Raw genomic sequence first — 14,767 nt, forward strand, 5'->3', positions numbered from 1 at the left:
CTGCATGTGTCGCTTCCCGTGCTGAGGTCCGCCGAAGTTCACCTTCTTCTTCCTGGTGAATGTGAGTGCTGATATTGCAATACAATATGGTTTTTAAATTCCGCGGTTTGTTCGAATCAGACGGGTTGTCTGACGTCCACGCCACACGATTTGTGTCACATACAAGCCGGGGCAGATACTTCACAATCCGATCACGTGTGCCAAAAACCCGAGGCAATTCAGCGCAAAACTGAAAAAACCCGCGAAACCAATGAAAATGCGTCCGACGGACCCTTAGTAAATGTGCCCCCCACAGGGGGGATTGCGACAGGACGGGTAAGTAAATGTGCCCCATTGTCTTTTCCCACCTGATGTCAACATGGGTATGAGACACTGCATGGAGAACCCACTTACTAAAATTAAAATATATATATATATATATATATATATATATATATATATATATATATATATATATATTACTACTAGATGGCGCAGAGGGGGCACCCCATCCTATTGCTCTGCTTAGGTAGCAGAGAGATTAGGTTCACCAGATGATCTTCCGATTCCAGTCACTTAAAGGACATCTATCACTAAGATGAAGGATTGTAAACCAAGCACACTGACATACTGGTGTGTGCCCCGCTGATGGGATCCCCTTTTCTTCAAGCTTCTTATGTCCTTGTTTTTAAGAATAAAAGGCTTTGAAAATTATGCAAATGATTTAAGAACTACGAAGCCTAGGGAGCCTCTCAGTCTCATTTGCATGATTTTATAATCCTCTTTTTGTAAAAACCAGGGAATAAGAAGCTAAGAGAAGAGGGCATCCCACCAAGGGGCATGCACCAGTATGTCTGTGTGCTGGGTATATAATCTATGATCCTGGTGGTAAATTTCCTTTACATTGGCAGGCGTCAAAATTTCAACTATGTTCTACATTGAGAAAATATAAACAGCTTAAAAAATTATTAAATGAGGTAATCCATAAAAAGTCGGTGATACAGTCCCTTTAAATCTTCGCCTTGCGGTATGCTAAAAGATATATTATGCAGAAAGACAATGGCTGTGATTTTCCAGGCTAAGAGCAACTCATTCGAAGGACCTTAGACACCGAGATAGGAGAAGATTACGGTATAATGAAAATAAGTGGCGCACTGCATAGGAATAAGTATTATTACCATTATTCAGTGTAATCCCTATAAGTGTTTAGAATCAGAACACGGCTTAAGAATTTCCATCTATAGGTGTGACACTTGGACAACGTTAGAAGATTATAGCCAACAATTTTGTGAGTCATAATAGTACATAGTTTACCTGTATACTAAGAAGTATAGACGTAAGAACATACATCAGTCAATTTATATACAAATATACAATTAGAAAATGACAACATTTTATTTTTATTTTGAAAAAATTATCCAAAAATTTTTCTCATAAAACATTATATTTTATATGCTTAGAATTTTTTCGATTTTTTTTTATAACTTTAGATTATTCCACAGGAATCCTTTTTTTTAAATCATTCTGCTGAAATTTCCAGTGGAGAGCAATGGTTAATCTGTGTGACAGATGGTCAAAACAATCTATAGCTTAAACCAGTTGTCCAAGGGCATGTCAGGTCTTCCCGTATATTTAAGGTTTAAAAAAGTGAAAAGTTGATTCTTAAAGGGCACCTACCACCACAAATCTACCTATAAAGGTAGATTGGGTGGTAGGTGCATCAATGGGACGTGAGGATAGCCCTTTTAAGGGCTAATCCTCACGTCCCCTCACTTTTTTGGTAACTTTTATTCCACATATATTTAAATTTACTTATGCGGCTACCGGGGCGTGGAGTAGCCGCATATGAGATTACATGAGGCAGCTACTCCACGCCCCGGTAGCCACTTTACCCCTCCTACTCACCCATCTTCGGCGGGCAGCTCCGCATAGCTGCGCGCCCTCGTCCGGCGACCCTGCCGTCTGCGCATGCGCAGAAGAGCAGGCCCGCGCCTGTTTCGGAGCAGTGACCGCGCAGGCGCGGGCCTGCTCTTCTGCGCATGCGCAGACGGCAGGGTCGCCGGACGAGGGCGCGCAGCTATGCGGAGCTGCGCGCCGAAGATGGGTGAGTAGGAGGGGTAAAGTGGCTACCGGGGCGTGGAGTAGCCGCCTCATGTAATCTCATATGCGGCTACTCCACGCCCCGGTAGCCGCATAAGTAAATTTAAATATATGTGGAATAAAAGTTACCAAAAAAGTGAGGGGACGTGAGGATTAGCCCTTAAAAGGGCTATCCTCACGTCCCATTGATGCACCTACCACCCAATCTACCTTTATAGGTAGATTTGTGGTGGTAGGTTTCCTTTAAGTAGAGATGAGCGAGCACTAAAATGCTCGGGTGCTCGTTATTCGAGACGAACTTTTCCAGATGCTCGAGTGCTCGTCTCAAATAACGAGCCCCATTGAAGTCAATGGGAGACCCGAGCATTTTTTTAATAAAACTGAACAGTAAAAGAACAGTGCAAAAAAAAAAATTCCAGATGTTTGCAGATGTTTTACTTGTAAGAACACATTGAAATAACACTATTCTTCACTTTCCAGGTGTTCGCGCGTGTCTCCCGCTAAGTTAGGAGATGTGCACGAACATCTGGAATGTGAAGAATAGTGTTCTTTCAATGTGTTCTGCACTTAAATGCTCCTGTGTTCACTGTTTGTAATGTTTTAATTCTATTCTTCACATTGCAGGTGTGCGCGCATCTTCCGATAGGTTTGGAGATACGCGCGCACAGCTGCAAAGTGAAGAATAGAATTAAAACATTAAAAACAGTGAATACAGGACCATTTAAGCGCAGAACACATTGAAAGAACACTATTCTTCACATTCCAGATGTTCCGAACATCTCCGAACCTAGCGGGAGACACGCGCGAACACCTGGAAAGTGAAGAATAGTGTTATTTCAATGTGTTCTTACAAGTAATACATCTGGAAACATGTGTAATATTTTTTTTTTACAATAAAAATACTTTTATTCAATTTTTTTTATTAATTTACTGCTCGATCTCGAGCAGGCGAGATACTCGTCCGAGTAACGAGCCGGTCCAAGTATGCTAATACTCGACCGAGCAGTATACTCGGACGAGTATACTCGCTCATCTCTAATCTTAAGATTAAAGGGGTATAATCCCACGAAGACAAGATTCTTAAATATATTCAGGATAACAAAGTAACACATTCTCTAATTCACTGTTATTTACAAAAATACAGCATTTCACAGATATAATTCCAACCTGCTAATCAGTCTTGGTGTTTACAATTTTGGTTTTCCCTGGATATGACCTTAAATCTTTTGACTATGGTTGGATTCTTCTTGTGAACAGCTTCTCTTGTCTGTACACTGCAGTGCTCTCTGCCTCCTGCCCCTCCGTCCTCTGCATTACAAGACCAGCTCAAACACAGGCACAGTCTGTCTGTGTATTTTATTGTTTAGGGGAATTAGCAGAGCTGAAAGCGTCATTGTGTTTTATATTCATCTCATGGATCTCACCATCTCATCATCTCTGATCTGTCTAATTTCTCTTTTTCTATGTGTCAAATACTAGTAAAATGTCCCAAAGCTAAATAAAAGTGTATTTAAACAGCATCTCATAGCACAGAGGGATCACGAAGTGTCTGCTTAAAGAGTCCACGCTCATATTCTGGATTCTTACACTGATCTGTCCAGGGAGTGATAGCACCAAAAACTGACTAAGATTGCAAAGTAAGGGGTTAAAAATATCTTTATTGTGTAAACATCACTCCCTCATCTTCATAGACTGTAAGCTCTTGTGTCTCCCCTCGTCCTCATAGACTGTAAGCTCTTATGTCACTCCCTCATCCTCATAGACTGTAAGCTCTTGTGTCTCCTCCTCATCCTCATAGACTGTAAGCTCTTGTGTCTCCCCTCATACTCATAGACTATAAGCTCTTGTGTCTCCTCCTCATACTCATAGACTGTTAGCTCTTTTGTCACCCCCTCATCCCTATAGACTGTAAGGTCTTGTGTCACCCCCATATCCTCATAGACTGTAAGCTCTTGTGTCCCCCCTCTTCCTCATAGACTATAAGCTCTTGTGTCTCCTCCTCATACTCATAGACTGTTAGCTCTTTTGTCACCCCCTCATCCCTATAGACTGTAAGGTCTTGTGTCCCCCCTCATCCTCATAGACTGTAAGCTCTTGTGTCACCCCCATATCCACATAGACTGTAAGCTCTTGTGTCCCCCCTCTTCCTCATAGACTGTAAGCTCTTGTGTCTCCCCTCATCCTCATAGACTATAAGCTCTTGTGTCTCCTCCTCATACTCATAGACTGTTAGCTCTTCTGTCACCCCCTCATCCCTATAAACTGTAAGGTCTTGTGTCCCCCCTCATCCTCATAGACTGTAAGCTCTTGTGTCACCCCCATATCCTCATAGACTGTAAGCTCTTGTGTCCCCCCTCTTCCTCATAGACTGTAAGCTCTTGGGTCCCCCCTCATCCTCATAGACTGTAAACTCTTGTGTCACTGCCTCATCTTCATAGACTGTAAGCTCTTGTGTCTCCCCTCATCCTCATAGACTGTAAGTTCTTGTGTCACCCCCTCATCCTCATAGATTGTAAGTTCTTGTGTCACCCCCTCATCCTCATAGACTGTAAGCTCATGTATCACCCCCTCATCATCATAGATTGTAAGCACTTGTATCACCCTCTCATCCTCATAGACTGTAACCTCTTGTATCACCCCCTCATCCTCATATACTGTAAGTTCTTGTGTCACCCCCTCATCCTCATAGACTGTAAGCTCTTGTATCACCCCTCATCCTCATATACTGTAAGCTCTTGTGTAACCCCCTCATCCTCATAGACTGTAAGCTCTTGTGTCACCCCCTCATCCTCATAGACTGTAAGCTCTTGTGTCACCCCTCATCCTCATAGACTGTAAACTCTTGTGTCACCACCTCATCCTCATAGTCTGTAAGCTCTTGTGTCATCCTCTCATCCTCATAGATTGTAAGCTCTTGTGTCACCCCCTCCTCCTCATAGACTGTAAGCTCTTGTGTCACCCCCTTATCCTCATAGACTGTAAGCACTTGTGTCACCCCCTCCTCCTCATAGACTGTAAGCTCTTGTGTCACCCCCTCATCCTCATAGACTGTAAGCTTGTGTCACCTCCTTATCCTCATAGACTGTAAGCTCTTGTGTCACCTCCTCATCCTCATAGACTGTAAGCTCTTGTGTCACCCCCTTATCCTCATAGACTGTAAGCACTTGTGTCACCCCCTCCTCCTCATAGACTGTAAGCTTGTGTCACCCCCTTATCCTCATAGACTGTAAGCTCTTGTGGCACCCCCTCATCCTCATAGACTGTAAGCTCTTGTGTCACCCCCTCCTCCTCATAGACTGTAAGCTCTTGTGTCACCCCCTCATCCTCATAGACTGTAAGCTCTTGTGTCACCTCCTCATCCTCATAGACTGTAAGCTCTTGTGTCACCCCCTCATCCTCATAGACTGTAAGCTCTTGTGTCACCCCCTCCTCCTCATAGACTGTAAGCTCTTGTGTCACCCCCTCATCCTCATAGACCGTAAGCTCTTGTGATCAGGGTACTCACTCCTATTGTTCCATATGACTGTTTGTACAGTATGACTATATTTGTTTATGTCCCCTATGATTTGTAAAGCTGCGGAACATAATGTAATATAATTTGTATATAAATAAAGATGAGCATTATTAAAGATTATTATTATAAGTAACAGGTTATAAATCAGGTCACGCTCCCTTTAAAAAGTAACACAAAGTATCATCGTGTACAGAGCGTCTCTGGCCTAATCGACAATAGAACGAATGTAGGAACAAATAAACGACGCGGCAGATTGCCAGGCAGACAGGTAAGTAGCTCCTGCCCGGCTGCGGAGTTTACGATACGTTTACTTAGACGATTACAGGAAGAGTTTAGATTGTAGAAGTTACATGTGACAATTTCTACACTATTGTTACTCCGATATTAGAACACCAACGCCACATATTATCCGAAACTGCGGCTGTGACCTCACGGCAAACTGGTAATGACCTTGGCTCCTACCGTCGCGGTGATCAATGGTCCCATCTGATTAAAGAATAATGCGGACACATCCCTAACCATAAAGGAGAGGTATAAAGCAATGGGTTCTAAATATTTTAAGCCTCAGTTATAAGATGGAAACCTGGAGGGATCATAAAATAGGAATCAATAACAAGGTCAAAGACGACCTGGTCAAAACCCAGAGCTCAATTACCGCATTTCCGTCCCTAGATTGGCCAATAAATGAAGATGTCCCAGTGCTCATTAGGAATGTCTTAAAGGGAGTTTACCAGCTCCCCAATCAATGAACCAGTAAAACCAGCATCATGTAGGACACTTTATCAGCTTTTCAGACGTTCCTCTCCCGTCTCCCAGTGATTTTTGATTTTAGAGAATTTTTTGGTTAGATTTGTTTCATCTTTTGAAACAAATAAGCTTTATGAGGTAGGAGAGGCGGAACGTCTGGTGCCTATTGATGCTCTCATTTTCTTATTTTTACACGTCCAACCACTTTACTCAACGGTTGACAATCTTTACACATTGGGGCACATTTACTTACCTGGTCGCACAGAGTTCAGAGAAAGTGCATTGTCCAATGATAATGCACTGTGCCGCGATTCACTAAGATCTCCGATATCCTGAATGTGTCGCTTCCCTGCTCAGGCCCAAAAGAGTTCACCTTCTTCTTCCTGGTGCATGTAAGTGCATTGTGACACAATTTGAATTCCTCGCTCAGTCCGAATCAGTCGGAGTGTCCGACAGCACGCCCCCCGATTTTTGTCGCATGTGTGCCAAAGTCCAATCGCGTGCGACACAATCCCAGCGCAAACCCCTGTAAAATACCTGTCAAAGCTGCGCAAATCCCAAAAACAGTGAATAGTCCGATGGAAGTGCGATCCGCAACCCTTAGTAAATGAGCCCCAATAACTGAGCCTCTTTGAGCATCAAAATGAGAAGAAGTAAAATTGTGTTCTAAACTTTTCTGGATTTACGTGTTTGTGGATTTAGGAGCTGGACACCCTTAAAAGGAGTCATTAGGTCACATACTACTTTCTGCTTCCTGTTCTCAAACAGGAAATGAGTGTTCAGCCAATCACAGTTGAAGGTGGGTCATCACTATGACTAGTGATTTCCCATGTAATAAGAGGCTTTGTCTAGGTAAGCACTGAACTGCAAGCATTGGAATGCCAAGAGATCCATGAATTGGTCACTTATTGTTTTCTTTTTTTCTTTTTTTTTGGATGTCGTATTTATCCGTAATAAGTTCATTTAGCGTTACATTTGCAATAAGAAGAAAAAACCCTATGGAGACACACCACATGTGGCTGTTACTAGTCGCATTGGCGCACAGGGAGGTGCAAAAGGGAGGGTCATGTAGTAGTATTTTCCTGTAGGATGTAATGGTTTTTAGTTTTAGTATAAAATATTTCTTTTTCCGTTAATGTTGCCATGTAAGGGCTTATTGTTTGCAAATACTGGAGAAACATTGAAGTAGACCCGGCACTGGCCTTAAAAAAAAAATCTACAAAAAGTGACTACATACATGCAGACAAGCTGACACGTTATGGTCCAAAAAATGCCCTTAGCCATATGACTAAGGCTGCATTCACACTGCCACAAGGGGGACATATATACGGCCGATATACGTCCCCCATAGACGCCAATGGGCGCACGGCGCCTACGGGAGCGGTACGGTGCAGTACATGTGCGGCACCGTACCACTCCATACCCGGGAAGAAGTAACTATCTGTAGACTCCACCAGTGGGAGTTCTGTGCATGGAGGTTTATACAGCTTCCATTGAGCTAAATAGAATTGGAAAAAATCTCTTTGCATTTAGCACCCCTAGTGGCGGCTGTGTATAAATGCAGTAATTAAGATTAGGGCAGGGCCCCTTTCCGCCACTGGCCCCATAGCAGCTACCTTGTCTGTTTATCTTGCAGGTATGTCTCTGCCTTGTGGCCAACTTGAACCTTAACAGGTTGTTAATATTTAGCACCCCTAGTGGCAGCTATGGTTAAATGCAGTAATTAAGATTAGGGCAGGGCCCCCTTCCATCACTGGCCCCATAGCAGCTACCTTGTCTGTTTATCTTGCAGGTACATCTCTGCCTTGTGGCCAGTTTGAACCTCAACAGGTTGTAAATATTCTTACCATGGAAAACCCCTTTAAAGAAGCAGTTTCCGTATCTTTAAATGTACATGTGTTAGTTGGTGCCATTCTATCTCTGTGCAGAGTCTTTAAAATTACGTATATACATATATATATGTGAGTTAGCCCACACTGTTGAACCTAAAAACGACATGATGTAGTAGTAGACGTTCCCTTTAATTAAACATAAGGTATCACCATTATTTCATGACGGATCTGATTGCACAGAACGCCCATTGTCCTTCGCGTCGGATTTTATGTTTTCTCTAATAGTCGAGATGTTTGAAAACATTTTCTGCTTAAGTGGAAATGGTCGGAATTTGATCCTGGATACCAAATATTGATTTAGCTGCAGTAGTTGGACTGCGAATTTCATTTCTTACTATAATATGATGTCATGTCTCAATTAACCTAACAGCAACGCTGGGTAAAAGTTTAGAAATTAGAGAATTCTGTGGTATTTGGAGAAAGAGTAAAAAGGGGAAAAAAAGCAAATAGCAGGACGGGGTATTATATTTACTCATAAGCTCTGCATAGTTTCTATTGTATGGATTTGTTGTCGCGCGTGGCTATAAAAGAGAGTTGTGCTGAGTCATTAATGGCCGCTTATTACACTTTACACAAAAGAAAGCAGCACTAAAGAACGGAATACAATAGAATCATAGCCATGGATTCCAGGGGGCCACACAATGTACGAGGGATTTATGAAAAGTTGCCTATGTAGCAACATATCACACATGAATTTGTTTTAAAAAAAGCAGGAATCCGATCAATGGCTAAGTACGACTCTTCCAGTTCTGTGACAGCTGATCGGCATGTTACCAGGGGTCAGACCACACTATATCTGATACTATCCTATGGATCGGTGTATAAAAACAGACCAGGAATACTCATTTAAAGGAAACCTACCATCAGAATCCATCATGATAAGCCAGGGACACTTACTCATAGATCCAGGCACCGTGACTGTAGTAATCTTCTTATATTTGTTATCCATGGCCTCCTGTCTTTAAAAATAACTTTTTAAAATTGTCTAGTCTCAGGAGCTCTGGTGGGTGTTTCCAGAGCCCCTCAGTGATGTCTTTTCACTGGTTGTTACAATGGGGCACATTTACTTACCCGGTCCTGTCACGATTCCGCGGCGCGTTGTCCGACGTTGAATCGGGTCTGCCGGGATTCACTAAGGTCGTGCACCCGATATCCACCAGGTGTCACTGCTGCGTCGAGGTCCGCCAGAGTTCACCCTCTTCGTCCCGGTGTATGTGGGTGCTATTCTTGCAACACAATTTTTTTTTAAATTCCATGTTTTTTCCGAATCCGTTGGGTTTTTCCGAAGGCCACACCCCCCCCATTTCTGACGCGTAAAAGCCGGCGCTGATGCACCACAATCCGATCGCGTGCGCCAAAATCCTCGGGCAATCCTGCGCAAATTGGAAATATTCGGGAAACCCGACGAAAATGCGCGATTCAGACCCTTAGTAAATGAGCCTCATTGTTTCATCCTCTCCCTGCTCTCTCCGGCCTGCCTCTTCCTGTGCAATCTTGCAGCAGCAGGAAGTGCAGGGGGAGGGAGGAGCCACCTTTTTGTAACAACCAGTGAAAAGACATCACTGAGGTGCTCTGGAAACACCCACTAGAGCCCCTAGGCTCATTTTCATAATTTTAAAATGGAAGAAGGCCATTGATAACAAATATAAGAAGATCTATGAGTAATGTCCCTGGTTTATCATGATGGATTGTGATGATAGATTTTCTTTAATAATTTTTTTTGTCTATTTGATTTAGGAAGTAAGCACTAATAGCTTATAGGAAAGACATTAGTAGATAAGATGTAAATTAACAAGGAAACCATCAGGGATGAATCTAAAATCTGCACCCCCGCGGCCACATCCAGAAGTAATATATAAGGTTATTTATTTTTTGTAAGTAGGATGTTGTGTCTCACTATTTCTAGGTCTCAGGTCCTACTTTATAGCAGGTAACTGTGCCTCTGATGCTGCCCCCCATCTTTCTACAGTTGTTGCTGCCTGAGGAAAGAGGCTTGATTGGCCTTATGTATGGTGCACCCCTGGGGCACATATACTACTCCTGCACAGGCGCTCAATAGGACTGTCAAATCTGTAAAAGCAAGAAAAAATACTGCAATAAGTTAGTATTATAGTAGTGTATTATATGAGTGATGAGAAGATCGCATGGCCTAGTGCCAAGTTGGGTTAAGACACAAACGTAAAAAAAAAGGAAAAAAATGTTGAATGATATTACAAAAACCATACAGGAAATGCATTTTTGGTCAACTTAAAATGGGCTTTTCTATGTAGACCACTCATGGTATATCCATAGATAATGTCATAAATAGAGTTTGGGGCCGGATTCGGCTCAAGCCATCCTTCCCTGCCGGTCACGCAGTGATCGGCACCAGCAAAGCCTTCAGCGGCATTTAAATTAATAGAGAACGTGTGCACGTCTACAGTGATTTAGGTGTCACTGGTGATTTTTCCAACTGCATTTAAACATTTAACACCCATGATCAGTGCAATCAACAATGGCGGGTGTTACTGGTGGGGTCCGAGCAGATTTTTTCAATTAAAATTTGACGATAATTTCCACAGGTCCACAAGTCATAAATAGATAATAAATATGTGTCCTACCTCTGGGACCCACACTTATCTCGGGAATGTCGGTCCACGTACCACTTTCCCGCAGATAGTGTACATGTCCATGCCTGGCCACTCTCCATTTAACTCTATGGGAGCATTAGAATTACAGTCTCATTTGTTTCATAGGGAGACATTATCAGGGCCTTAGCACCTGTTTTCTGTCATATAAGCCCTGAAATAATCGTGATGTCTAGTGTACCACCAGAGTTAGATAGGGAAAATAAAGAAAAGCAGCGCCCTCTAAGGTAGACCAGCAAGTGCAACTTTTTTACCGCCACTGTACCACAGATGGGGTTTACCTTGTGTCAAGGCCTGTAATGAAACCCCTCGGATTGGCTACCCAAAAGGCGGCCTTTTGTGCTCAGCCGGTTATGTCCACTCCTGCACCAGTGCTCCGGTTCTCAGAAGGATCTAACGAAGGGGGCAGTTCATCTCCTAAACATGTAATATTAATAAAAATGAACAATATTCGAACAAGCTCCAGTGTGGGGCATCTAAACAATTATCTACTATCCCCTGGCGCCATTCCTGTCTGTATCCCCTGGTATCTCTATTAGTGTAGCACCAGGCATTGTGATTATTTTTCTCTTTACACCACCTCCACGCGACATGGGCGTAGAGGTAAGAGAAGGGGGTGCAGCTCCATGTGCAGGACCACTCCACTCCCAGCCCATCACTACTGCCTACGACCTAAACAGTCGTTGGTAATAACCTACATCAGGTAAAACCAGCACAGCCGACCCACCGCATACATTGGGAAGCTTGAGCCTCCTGAATAATCCGGCAACACCAGATGGGCGTTGGTTCATCATATGCCTACTTGTGAAGCACTATCATGATAAATGTCCCCCGTAGAGTAGACTGGAGCGGTAATTCCTAAAAGTTAAACACATTGGTATATGTTGTGTAGCACTGGGCGGTGCTCTAGACACTGTTATATTGTCAAAAAATAGAATATAAAATGATAAATATTATTTATAAAATGGAGGCAGAATAATACATTCCTCATATATAAATGCGATAATTATAAAGATCTGAGTGGGCAGGCTACGCGTCCTGTCAATTTCCCAACGTATCTCCCATTTGGTACAGAAACCATGGTTACGGCAGGAATCCTTTCAACTCTTCTCTTCATTCCCAACTCCTCGGCTAGAAATGATATTATATCTGCTAGCAGACGTCAGAAGTCACAGGATATTCTGACTTTTTCCTCTTGAAACAAAGCCAAGACTGCAGTAATATGCAATTGTCAGTTTCCGGGAGAAATTTACAATCCTACTGACAGCAGAAATCTTAAATATGTCATTTTTTACATTGAAAAGTCCGTGATTTATAAAATGCTGCGCCGTATCTTGCAGGCGATCTTGTAATTTCTCGCTTTGTGTAAGCGTGTTCTATGTCAGCCAATACTCACAATATTCCATCTGTGAAACATAAACAAGTGAATAATGTTCCTAATGTTCGTGGAATATCTCACCTGGCATAGTCCGATATTGTAAGAGGCAATTATAAGCCAAGTGCTACAATAAAAGAATATTGCGGAATTAAGGGAATCAATTGAGAACACTGAGTGACTGTAAATAACCTTCTTATGTCTCCCTCAACTTAAAATACCAGTTTATCGTCAGACAAGTTGAGACTAAACGCTATAAAATATATTAATAATTTACTATACTACCTATTTTGCATCCATAGTCTTATTTTACTCACTGTACAACATTCTGTGGTTAGTGGGTCAATCCTGACTACGAACATTCTCCAATGTAGTCAGGCTCGATTACGACATGCTATTCTTAAAGGAATGCCCAGTATGGACACTCATGATGAGTTTGGCTTTAGCAGTGGCTCAATTTCAGACAAACAACAGATACGTACTGGATAACTGCAGAGGAGTTAGAGCCTTGAGATGTTCCCAGAGACACCCATGAAAGCACTTTAGCCTCATTTGCATATAGGTAAATAGCTATTTATGAATACATTGGGGCACATTTACTTACCCGGCCCTGTTGTGATCCCGCGGTGCGTTGTCCGACGAGGATTTGTGTCTGCCGTGATTCACTAAGATTGTGCGCCCGAGTTCCTGCATCCGTCGCTTCTGTGATGAGGTCCACCGTAGTTCTCCTTCTTCTTCCTGGTGCAAAAAGGAAATCATCGGGAAACCTGACGAAAATGCGTCTGATGGACCCTTAGTAGATGAGCCCCAATGAATCCATAAATTTTAGTATGCAGCGAGAACTACTTGATATAACTAGCAATGAGAAAAATTAGTTGAGTCCAATAAAAACGTTCAAAACCAGGAGGTATTGGCAGCCCTATCCACCTTCCTATAACTCTTTTCAGCATGGGGTGATGCTTTGCAGAATTCTGCCAAAGCTGTGAGGCTCTCAAAAAGTAGCTGTCCTCCTGGAGCCTAAAAGACTGGGTCCTCTTGTTAACAGACTTTCAGTATCCCTCCGGTCAGTGTCGTAACAACAGCCGTAGCAGCTGTAATGGCTGCTATAGGCCCTGCACTACATAGGGGCCCGGGACAAACGGCAGTACCAAAAGGTGGGCCTGTACCTCTCTGTCCACCCCAGCCCATCCTTTTCGGCCTTCCCACCAGTGCCCCTCATCTTCTGGCCTCCGGCCTATCCACTAGTGCACCTTTTCCTTGGGCCACCAGCCTGCTCTCTGATGCACCTCATCTTCAGGCCTTCGGCCCACCCGCTGGCGCACCTCATCTTCAGGCCGCCGGCCCATCCGCCACCATATCTCATCCTTGGGCCACCAGCCTCAGCTGCCAACACATCTCATCCTTGGGCCTCCCTCCGCGCACCAGAACAACTTGTCGCCAGGCCCACATCATCTTAAGGCTGCTGGTCAACCTGCAGGCACACCTCATCTTCCCTCCACGATCTATATAAGTTTAGATATATATGTCTAGATGTGATGCGTGTCTCTATCTTTATGTGCATGTATTTTAAATTCTGTAAGTGTGTGTATATACTGTATGTGTGTTTATGTACAGCTGTATGAGTGCATATAATGTGTATATGCTGTGTATGTACTATATATACTGTATGTATTAGTGTATAAATGTATATCCTAGTATATATATGTGTATGTATGAGCTTATACCTGTATGTACATGTGTAGAACTTTATGTGGTATATATAAATGTGTGGATATATGACCGTATAAATATGTGTGATAGAATAAACATGTGTACAAATATATCTATATTTTTAAAGGTGCATTGAAGCATACGTTTTGATGTTTCTATGCGTTTTCAAGCTTTGAAAGAGTTTTTCTTCATTGCTGGAAGTGTAATCAGCTGTGTTCACATTGTGAATTGCAGAGTTTCATTTGCAGGGCAGAAGGACAGATCTTAGGAGAGAACCGACATTTCATGTTTGTCAGGCTCATAGGAGGAAAGTTCACTAAGCAGCTCTGGTGATCTGGCTGAGCACTTGTGCCTGTGGTGATGGAGACTTTTTATCTTAGTCTATGGGGCTTTTTCTTTTTGTTGTTGTTCATCATATCCTGAAGTTTATGGCATGGAGGAATTCTTCAGAAAAATAAGACTGAGAGAATATTTCCATGTCAGAGACTCTCCTGACAGCATAGATTTGGAGACAGGACTGTTCAACAGCAATCCAACAAAAAGATTTAGCTGGACCCCCAAATCTGGACCACCGGATACATTGACCGCTTTAGAAAAATGTGAAGTGAAGAAACAAAGGGCTATCATATCATTGAAAGAAAACCCAAATATCATCATAAAACCTGCTGACAAAGGGGGTGCAATAGTCCTAATGAATACTTCTGGAAGCAAACAGACAGCTGTCCAACCCCATTCATTATAGGAACCTTGAGAGTGACCCAACAGAGGCCTACGATAATCAACTAATTGATATGACCAAGAAGTTTTCAACTGAGATGCAACA

Source organism: Engystomops pustulosus, chromosome 5 (genome assembly GCF_040894005.1).
Source record: "Engystomops pustulosus chromosome 5, aEngPut4.maternal, whole genome shotgun sequence".
Taxonomy (NCBI): domain Eukaryota; kingdom Metazoa; phylum Chordata; class Amphibia; order Anura; family Leptodactylidae; genus Engystomops; species Engystomops pustulosus.